We start from the raw sequence: 9,786 nt of genomic DNA on the forward strand, positions 1-9,786 counted from the left end.
TTCACCGGGGCCAGTAAAAGTGAAACGCAGAAGTGAAATCAAACCCGAGAGCTCGCGGGCTGGAGCGGCTCCGTGCTCAGATCCTCAGCCCTTTCTTGGGGAGCCAGGCGGGGGAGACCAAGCATGGCCATGTAAAGTGGCCGGCCCACACTTGCAGTGCTCGGCAATGCGGGTGGTGGAGCGTGCCGGGGGGGGGGGCGGGGGGGCCCACCTGGCAGCTGCAGCCAGCCTGAGGGGCCGGCCATACTGGATTTAACTCGACCTAATCTCCGCCCAGCCCAGAGCTTGAAGCTCTGCATGCCTGGAAAGCTGGTTGTGGCCAGCACTGAGCTTTGGGCTCCCTCCACCAAGGTTCTCAGAGTGACCATGTGTCCCCTACAGTTCCCTCCCCACCCAAACACTGGTCTTCAAGGCCTGGTGGGCACTTCTCTTGTCTGAGGCCAGACAGCTCCCTCTTGTCCAGCTTTGGCCCTGAGGACCTACTCAATTGGCTACCAAGGGGACATCAGGCCAGCATCCCTCTGCTGATGGGACACTCACTACCACCTCTGCCTGAGTGGACCACATCCATCCTGGCTCTGTGCCCAGCCACCTGGAGCAGGTGATGGAGACCTGGGTCTGTCCTCCAGGTTGTTGTTGTTATTGTTAGGTGCTGTCGAGTCAGTTCCGACTCATAGCGACCCTGTACAACAGAACAAAACACTGCCTGGTCCTGCGCCATTCTCACAATCGTTGTCATGCTTAAGCCCACTGTTGCAGCCACTGTGTCAATCCATCTCGTTGAGGATCTTCGTCTTTTTTGCTGACGCTCTACTTTACCAAGCATGACGTCCTTCTCCAGGCACTGGTCCCTCCTGATAACATGTCCAAAGTACGTGAGATGAAGTCTCGCCATCTTTGCTTCTAAGGAACATTCTGGCTGTCCTTCCAAGACAGGTTGGTTTGTTCTTCTGGCAGTCCCTGGTACATTCAATATTCTTCACCAATGCCATAATTCAAAGGCATCAATTCGGCTTCTGTCTTCCTTATTCATTGTCCAGCTTTCACACCCATATGAGGCGACTGAAAATACCATGGCTTGGGTCACGCAAACCTTAGTCCTCAAAGTGACATCTTTGCTTTTTAATACTTTTAAAGAGGTCTTTTGCAGCAGATTTGCCTCCAGTACCACCTGGGAGCATGCGTGCACATGCTCACACCCACTCACATGTACACACATATGCATGCACACAACACTCAGTGCACACTCACTCTCACGTACACACTCACTCATGCACATACCAACACTCACAGTTGCCACACACTCACATGCATACTTGTACACATGCACACACGCTCATCCTCATGTACACACTTACACACTCATACATACTACTCCCACATATACACACACACGCAACTCACACAGTTCACACACATATGCACAAAGGTGGTCTTCACCAGGCACACTGCCATCTGCCTGTCTCACTTCAAAGTAGCAGAGACAGCTGCCTCCCTGCGCTGACCAGCCCAGAATGGGGAGAGAAATCACCTCCCACGTTCTGGAGCCTATACCTCTATTAATGCAACTCGTGAACCCAGCAGCTAGTCGGCCCTCACGTAACCATTCATCATCCATCCGTAATATTGAGCCTCACCAGGGAGCTTTGCTGTGGGGGCCGAAGAGCTAGGAACGCCCTGTTTCTTTATCTGGTTGCTGGTTACACGGACATGCTCGCTTCGGGAAAAGTTATCGGGCTGTACTTAGAATTTGGGCACTTTCCTGTATAAATGTTATATACTTCACTAAAAAGTTTAGAAAGAGGAAAAGGAAAGAAGGCAGCTTTCGGAAGGGGGGCTGAGACTGAAGGATGCGCGGGGGAGAGAGGGGGTAGGGGGTAGGGGCGGATGGAGGCAGGAAGAGCGCTCCAGGCAGCAGACACAGCACATGCAAAGGCCTGAGGTCCTGAGGGAGCCTGCTGCGTCTGATGACCCAGCAGAGACCCTGTGGCTGGGGTGGGAGGTGTACAGGACAGGCCACGCAGGGCCTCGAAAGCCACAGCTGGACTCAGGGACCTCACCTCTAGATCAGCATGAGACCACCAAGAAGTTTAGGTGGAGGCAGACAAGGTCGAGCGGACACATTTAAAGGTCACCACGGCCTCGGACAGGAGGTCAAGCATTTATGCCTGAGCCGGGTAGGGGTGATTAGCCCATTTGCTAGAGGAAGAGACTAAGACCCAGTGAGGCCAGGCTGTATGCCTATAGGTAAGTGATGGGGGCACAACTCAAGCCAAGACCAGCTGTCTTGACGTGTTTCTTCCCAGCCCACTGCCCCAAGTCTCCCCCAAGTGCCTGGAGGGTGAGCAGGATCCCTGTGCACAAGAATGTCCTGGGTTCTGGGTTCGAGTCCCAGTCTGACCTCGCTGGCCTCAGTGTCCTCATCTGTAATATGGGACACTGGGAGGGTAACATGGGTTCCTCCCCAGGCAGCCTCCAGGAGGTACTCAATAAACAATGAGTATTCAATATTGCCAAAAGGGAAGGGACGCTGGTGGTTCAATGGTAGAATTCTCAACTCCCATGCGGGAGACCAGGGTTTGATTCCCCACCAATGCACCTCATGCCCAGCCACCACCCGTCTCAGTGGAGACTTGCGTGTTGCTAGGATGCTGAACAGGTTTCAGTGGAGCCTCCGGACTAAGATGGGCTAGGAAGAAGGGCCTGGCAATTGACTTCCAAAAATCAGCAAATGAAAACCCTATGGATCACAACGGTCAGATATGCAACCCATCATGGGGATGGCGCAGGACTGGGCAGCGTTTTGTTTCGTTGTGCACGGGGTCACCAGGCATCGGGGCCAACTCCACAGCAGCTAACAACATTTCATATTGTCTTCACTGTGATTCCAGCTCGAGTCAGCCGAGGGGAGTCTGTCCCACTTGGGATGAAGGTCGCTTTTTCTGAGAAGCCCAGGAAGAAACTCTTTGCCCGACGGTGGTGGTGGTGGATAGGGGGAGGTGGCACTCCCAGCCCAAGCCAAATACAACGCTGAGCAGGAAGAGTACAGAAGGTAAGGGGTTGAAAAAGGAGAAATGTCCTGAGCATGCAAATGTGGGCCGTGGGGCGAAACTAAGGCAGGAAAGAGAGAGGCAGAAAGGGTCTCCTGTTATGAGGTGCCCACCCTGGGGAGCTTGGAGGGACTCGGGGACACCATCTGGGCCCCAAGGCACCCTCACGTCCCCTGTGCCACTTGCCAAGGCTCAGGGTCCTACGAAGCCCATTCCCACCTCTGGGCCTTTGCACATGCTACCTCTGCCCAGGGCGCTCCCCCAAGCCTCCACCTCAGCACAGAGGGATGGCCTCTCTCCCCACTTCAGATCACCAATGTCAGCATCACCCATGCAAGCTCAAATGTCACCTCCTCGCCCAGGGCCTCATGCCTCCACCCCACCTCTCTGGAGTCACTGCCTGTCCCCTGCACTCCTGGAGAATGGGACCGCCTCTGCCTGCCCCCAACACCCAGAAGTGCTCTGTAAACATTCGTAGCCTGAACAACAGTGTCAGACCTGTTTCCATCTTGTCTCAAAGTCCTGGGCTCAGAATGTGATATATCCATACAAAGGAATGTCGTTGTTGTGTGCCCTCGAGTCCACTCCGACTCACAGAGACCCTTATAGGACAGTAGAACTGCCCCAGAGGGTTTCCTGGGCTGTAATCTTTACGGCAGCTGATTGCCAGGTCTTTTCTTTCATTGAACCACTGACCTTTCAGTTAGCAGCCGAGCGCTTAACCATTGCACCACCACGGCTCCTCCCGGAATACTGCTCAGCTATAAAGAAAAATGACCTCCTGATGCATACCATAGCACAGTACGGATGAACCTAGAAAACATCATGCTCAGTGGAGTTAGTTGCAAAAGGAGAAATATTGTTTGATCTCACTTATATGAAATAAGCAAATAGAAACTAAAGATTATTCATGGTTTCCAGGGGTGCGCAGGAGGGAGCAGAAGGGGAGTTTTTGCTCAGGAGGCCGTGAGTTTATGTTCACGGTGGTGGGATGATTTGAAAAAAGGAGAGCAAGCATGAATGGACACCTTGAAGAAGATAGTCATGTCACTGAGTTGTACGGGTAGAAATTGTTGAGTGGTTGTATGCTGAGTTGTGTATATTTTTGCCACAATAATAACAATAAGAAGAGAACAAAAGAAGGAAATAAAAAGAACTGGAGATTCAAAACAAAGGTTGTGATTGTTGTTCATTGCCATCGAGTCAACTCCAACTCACGGCACCCCCATGTGTACAGAATAGAACTGTCCCACGGGGTTTTCAGGGCTGTGACCTTTCAGAAGCAGATTGCCAGGCCTATCTCCCGAGGCACCTCTGGGTGGAATCGAACCACCAGCCGTCTGGCTGGTAGTCAAGTGCTTAACCATTTGCGGCACCCAAACCAAACCCGTTGGGTCAGGTTGATTCGGACTCATGGGGACCCTATAGGATAGAGTAGAACTGCCCCCATACGGTTTCCAAGGAGCACTGGGCTGGTGGATTCGAACTGCCGACCTTTTGGTAACCAGCTGAGCTCTTAACTGCTATACCACCAGGGACTCCTAAGACATAGGTAGAGATGATAAATTACATCAAAATCTGGGATATATTGAGAAATTCATATCAAACCAGTCTGTATTATTTCCCAATATGCAAATGAAACTAAAGATAACACAGTCCCCCATTTTTAATTAAAAAAAAAAAACCTGGGTTCAGGACCAGGGCAACGGCTCAAACCCCAGCCTGTCTGTCACTTCTGAGAGCCCCCGCACCCCGTTTTCTCAGTTGAAGAATGGGTCTGGGGGTGGCACGGCTCCCAGGGGTCCCAGGAAATACTGGAGGCACACCGAGGGCCTGGGCGTGGTACATGCTTGGTGGGCAGTCACTGTCAATGGCCCCCCTCCTCAAACCCCTGCTGACCCAGGACAGGTTCTTGCCCCCCTCCTCAGGGGACAAGAAGGCATAGGCAGTCATCGGGGTTTGCAGGGTGCTGGCAGACTCCCCCACCTTGGCTCTTTCTAAGAAGCCAGTGGAGATAACGTTCCCCTAAAACAGGAACCAGCAGGCTGACCGGGTGTTGCGGAAGCCCCCACGGAAGCCCCCATAAGGCCACCCCCCAGGCCTGACCCCACGTCCGGCTTCAGGGCCCACTGGGCACAGCCTGGAAAGATTTTTATGTAAAAGTGGCCGATGCAAATCCAGGACCCTAGATCGCTTCCCCCTCCCCCGCTCCAGCCTGGGTCACAGCCACCTGGGCGAGGTGGGCGGGGGCCATGGTGCTCCGTGACGACCAGGGGCAGGGGCAGGAAGGGACAGGAGGCAGTATGCAGGGACCCCCGGACCCCTGCTTTAGGGGGGTGATCACAGTGGCTGGCACTGATTTTTTGTTTAAATGAAGATAAAATTCACAAAACATAAAATAAGTATACCATTTGAAAGTGCACAATTCAGTGAAATTTAGTGCAGCCACAAGGTTGCACAACCACCACCTCTGTCTAGTTCTAGAATATTCTCATCACCCTGAAAAGACTCCCCGTACCTATTAGCAGTCACTCCCCATCCCCCCTACCCCTGGATTTCCTGGGCTGGACACTTGGTTATCAATGGAATCATACACCATGTGACGTTTTGGGTCTGGCTTATTTCACTCACCCTTTTTTTTTAATGTTCTCAAGGTTCATCCACGTCGTATCATGTATCAGAGCTTCGTTCCTTTTTATGGTTAAAGAATATTCCATCGTATGGATTGTCCATTCATCCTTTGATGAACACTGGGGTTGTTTCCGCTTTTTGGCTGTTGTGAGTAGTGCCGTTGCGATCACTGGTGTACAAGTTTCTACGTGGACGTGTGTTTTCACGTACCTAGGAGTGAGTTGCTGGGTGTCATGGTAATTCTATGTTTAACTTTTTGAGGAACTGCCACACTGTTTTCCACAGCGGCTACACCATTTTACATTCCCACCAGCAATGCACGAGGATTACAGTTTCTCCACAACCTTGTCAGCACTTGTTGTTTTCTGTTCTTTTTATCATTGTTATAATTATTATAGCCAGCCTCAGGGCGTGTAGTGGAAGCCCTGTTTTACGGATAAGGAAACTGAGGCTCAGGGAGGGGGACTCGCTTGTCTAGTGTGATTCGGCTCCTGAGACTCCAAGGCAGAGAGGGCCATGGGCATGCCACAGAGAGAATGCAGACGAACATTCCCTAAAGAATTCTTCCCAAATCCAGAGGCCCTGACAGGGAGCATTGGGCCAGAAGTCATCCCATCACAGACCTGAGGATCCCATAAAATCTCCATGTCCCAGACAAGAACTTCCTTACATGCCCCGCAGGACAGGGAGCTCACTTCCTACAAGGCAGTCTGTTGGGATTCTCCCCCTGGACAGGGTTAGAAAATTCTTCCTCATACTGAGCCTCAATCTGCCTCCCATCTCTACCAGCCTGCCTTGGCCCCAGAAGGTCCAGACCCCCTTGAAAGCCCTTTGCTCAGGGGCAGCCTGACAGGCGTTTGCAAACACCACCCAGCTACTTCTCCCTAGTCTTCTCCAGCTTCACAGTCGGGTGTACAATACATATAATTCCTATTTTCAAAACAGCTGAATGGCTAAATGCAGTGTGGGATCTTGGATGGGGTCCTGGAACAGAAAAAGTACGTTGTGGGAAACTCAGTGACGTTCGAACAAAGTCTGGGGTTTAGTTAATAAGGGTTGATCAGTGTTGATTCCTTAGATTTGACAAAAACCAAACCAAACCAGTTGCCAGTGAGTCGACCCTGACTCCTGGCCACCCCATGAGTGCAGGGTAGAACTGTGTTCCATGGGGTATTCATGGCCGTGACCTTTTGGAAGCAGATCACCTGGCCTTTCTTCTAAGGTACCTCTGGGTAGATTTGAACCACTGACCTTAGAGTTAGCAGCTGAGTCCTTTACCACTTGCACCACCCATGCACTCCTTAACCTCCCCCTTCCTGCCTCACATCCCGCAGAGGCCCCACTGCCCTGCAAATAAGCCCAGCTCACTAGCCAGAACCTGCTAGAGGCTTCTCACCTCCAAGCCTTTGCCCAGGCAAGTGTGTCCTGCCCTCCCCACCTTCTGCAGTGAACCTCACGTCCATCCCCAAGACCTACTGTTCCAACGCCTCCTCCTCCAGGAAGCCTCTCTGGAAGTCCCAGCCTCTCCACTTCCCAGCCCTGACCCAGGAGGCCCCAGGGCCTGAGAACCTCCAACGTACACCCTAGTAAACAAGCCGTCGGGTGCACTGAAGGCCCTCATCAGCCAGCATCGAGATGGGGGCCTGATAACGGGACTGTTTTGTGCCAACCATCCTATAATTACGTGGACCAGCTCTTCTGAGAAGCGGGAGGAGAGGCCTAAAACCACCCACGCTTGCCGCCGATATCTGATAAGGGCACCCGAGCTGTGGTTTTCACAGAGGTGGCACCAGGTCAGGTGAGCAGAGAGAGACAGCAAACAGTGCCTGATGCAGCTGTGGCCAGGGCAAAGGGCAAGGTGTCGGGTGCTTGGGGCACAGGGGGCAAGGTGTGGGGGTGCCCAATGCTCGATGAAAGCGGAGTGTCAATATCGTGCACACAGGACTTCATCTCACAGATAGGGAAACCTGAGGCCTGGTCAGTCCTGTGCCCCCTTCCTGGGCCTGGCCCAATGGGTGTCAGTTGCCAGATGGGCATCAAACACACAGTTTTATAGGCAGGGGTGGGGTAGTAAAGTGAGTCCGCTGTCAGACCCGAGGCTGTACGGAGGAAAACTGTGGGTTGTTTGGGCGGCAGGCTAGGTCCTTCTGCCTAGGATGTCGACTCATGTGAAGGGGCGATGTGCGGGGAGCAGCTTGGTCTTTCTGGGGCCAGCTTCACGCTCCAGGCTGGAGGAAGGTTGCCAAGGACTCAGTTTCTGAGGAGCCCATAAAACTTGGCCCAGCTGGAAACAGAGCCTCAGGTTCCAGAATGCCTTTGCCCTGTTCCACGTAGTTTCACACTGTTCCAACTTCCTCAGGAAGACTTGCACAGACCCGAATTCACCGTACCCTGAAGCCTCTGAGAAGAGATATGAAGTCCCTGAGGCTGAGAAAGCAGGCCCAGGTCCACTGTATGCCTGTCCCCTTCCAGCAAATATTTTCATTGCTGCTGTGGCATCCTGGGTCCTGGGCGTGTCCACAGTCATATCTGGAATAAAATCCAAACCCATCACTGAGGCCCACAAGTCTCTGTGACCTGGTCCCGACCACCCTAAACCCCATCTCCTCCCACTGCTGCCACACTAGTTCCCCTACTGATCACGCCAGTCACGGTCCTGCCCCAGGGCCTTTGCACCGGCTGTTCCCTCTGCCAAGAATGCCATTCCCACGTCTTGCTCCCTCGCCTCCTTCAGGTCTTGGCTCAAATGTACTGTCCTCAGAGAGGCCCTGCCTGAACTTCCCAGCTAAAATAACTCTGAGTCCTGCCCCACCCACTTACCCTGTTTCACATTTCTACACCTCAAAGATTTTAGGTGATGCCACTGCGTACATTTATATGTGGTGGTTTTGTCATAGAAGTCTCGCCTCCCCTGCAGGAGACCTGCGTTCCATTTCCAGCCAACGTACTTCATCGCTGCCACCACCCAGCTGTCAGCGGAGGCTTGTGTGTTGTTATGATGCTGAACAGGTTTCAGAGGACCTTCCAGACTAAGACAAACTAGGAAGAAAGGCCTGGCTATCCACTTCCAAAATCAGCCAAAGAAAACTGTACTGAACTGTAACCGATCGTGATGATGGTACAGGACCAGGAGACATCTTGTTCCATTGTGCATAGGGTCGGGGTGGACTCTGCCAGCACTACCTGAGGACTCCATCCCAGCCTTGGGCAACCACTCGTCTACTTTCTGTCTCTGTTGAAGTCCTTGTCCTCATTTATTCATGGTGTCTCTGGTCCAACCCCTCCCCAGTCTCTCCCGCCAGTCACTGCTAGTGGCTTCTGCCTCATGCCATTCCTGTGCCACCTCGTTTTTTGCTCACAGCACTCCCATATGGTGAGTGTCCCTCCCAGCCCCCATTTCACAGATGAGAGAACTGAGGCTCAGTGCGGAAGCCACGCATCCCATCACATGGAGAGGGCAGAGCTGGGCTCTGAACCTCACCTTGCTCTTAACTTCCCCACCCCAACCAGTTGCTATCAAGTCAATTCCAACTCACGGCGACCCCATCTGCATCAGAGTACAATGGTGCTCCACAGGGTTTTCAACGGCTGATTTTATGAAAGTAGGTCACCAGGCCCTTCTTCTAAGGCATCTCTGGGTGGACTTGAAATGCCAACTTTTCAGTTAGCCCCCGAGCTCGCCAATTGTTTGCACTACTCAGGAGGTTCCTTAACCTCCCTGCTCCTGGCTTAAACCCCACAAGCTTGGCTACCAACCGAGAGGTTAGAGATTTGAGTCCACTCAGAGGTACCTCAGAAAACAGACCTGGAGATCTATTTTAGAAAAATCAGCCATTGAAAACCTTATGGAGCGCAGTTTTACTCTGACATGCATGGGGCCCCCACGAAGCAGAGTTGTGGCCACAAAAATTGTTTTTTTAGGGCTGGGGCAGTGAGGATGAGAGGGTAGGAGTGATAGCTAAAGGGTGCGGGCTATCTTTTTGAGCTGTGAACGTGTTCTGAAATCAACTGTGGTGTTGGTTGCACAACCCTGAGAATGTACTGAAAACCATTGACTTGTACACTTTAAGTGCGTGAATCGTACGGTTGTTGGTAGCTGTTGTCG

The 9,786-nt window shown here is 52.4% G+C and overlaps 1 long non-coding RNA gene across 1 annotated transcript; it reads left to right on the forward strand.

The window, feature by feature from the left end:
• The first annotated feature begins 214 nt into the window (after positions 1 to 214).
• Positions 215 to 3,139, forward strand: LOC135230676 (uncharacterized). The gene is made up of 2 exons (XR_010321252.1): positions 215 to 936; positions 2,892 to 3,139. It is a non-coding gene; the product is annotated as an uncharacterized LOC135230676 (long non-coding RNA).
• Positions 3,140 to 9,786: the final 6,647 nt, after the last annotated feature.

This window comes from Loxodonta africana, chromosome 3, assembly GCF_030014295.1.
Source record: "Loxodonta africana isolate mLoxAfr1 chromosome 3, mLoxAfr1.hap2, whole genome shotgun sequence".
Classification (NCBI taxonomy): domain Eukaryota; kingdom Metazoa; phylum Chordata; class Mammalia; order Proboscidea; family Elephantidae; genus Loxodonta; species Loxodonta africana.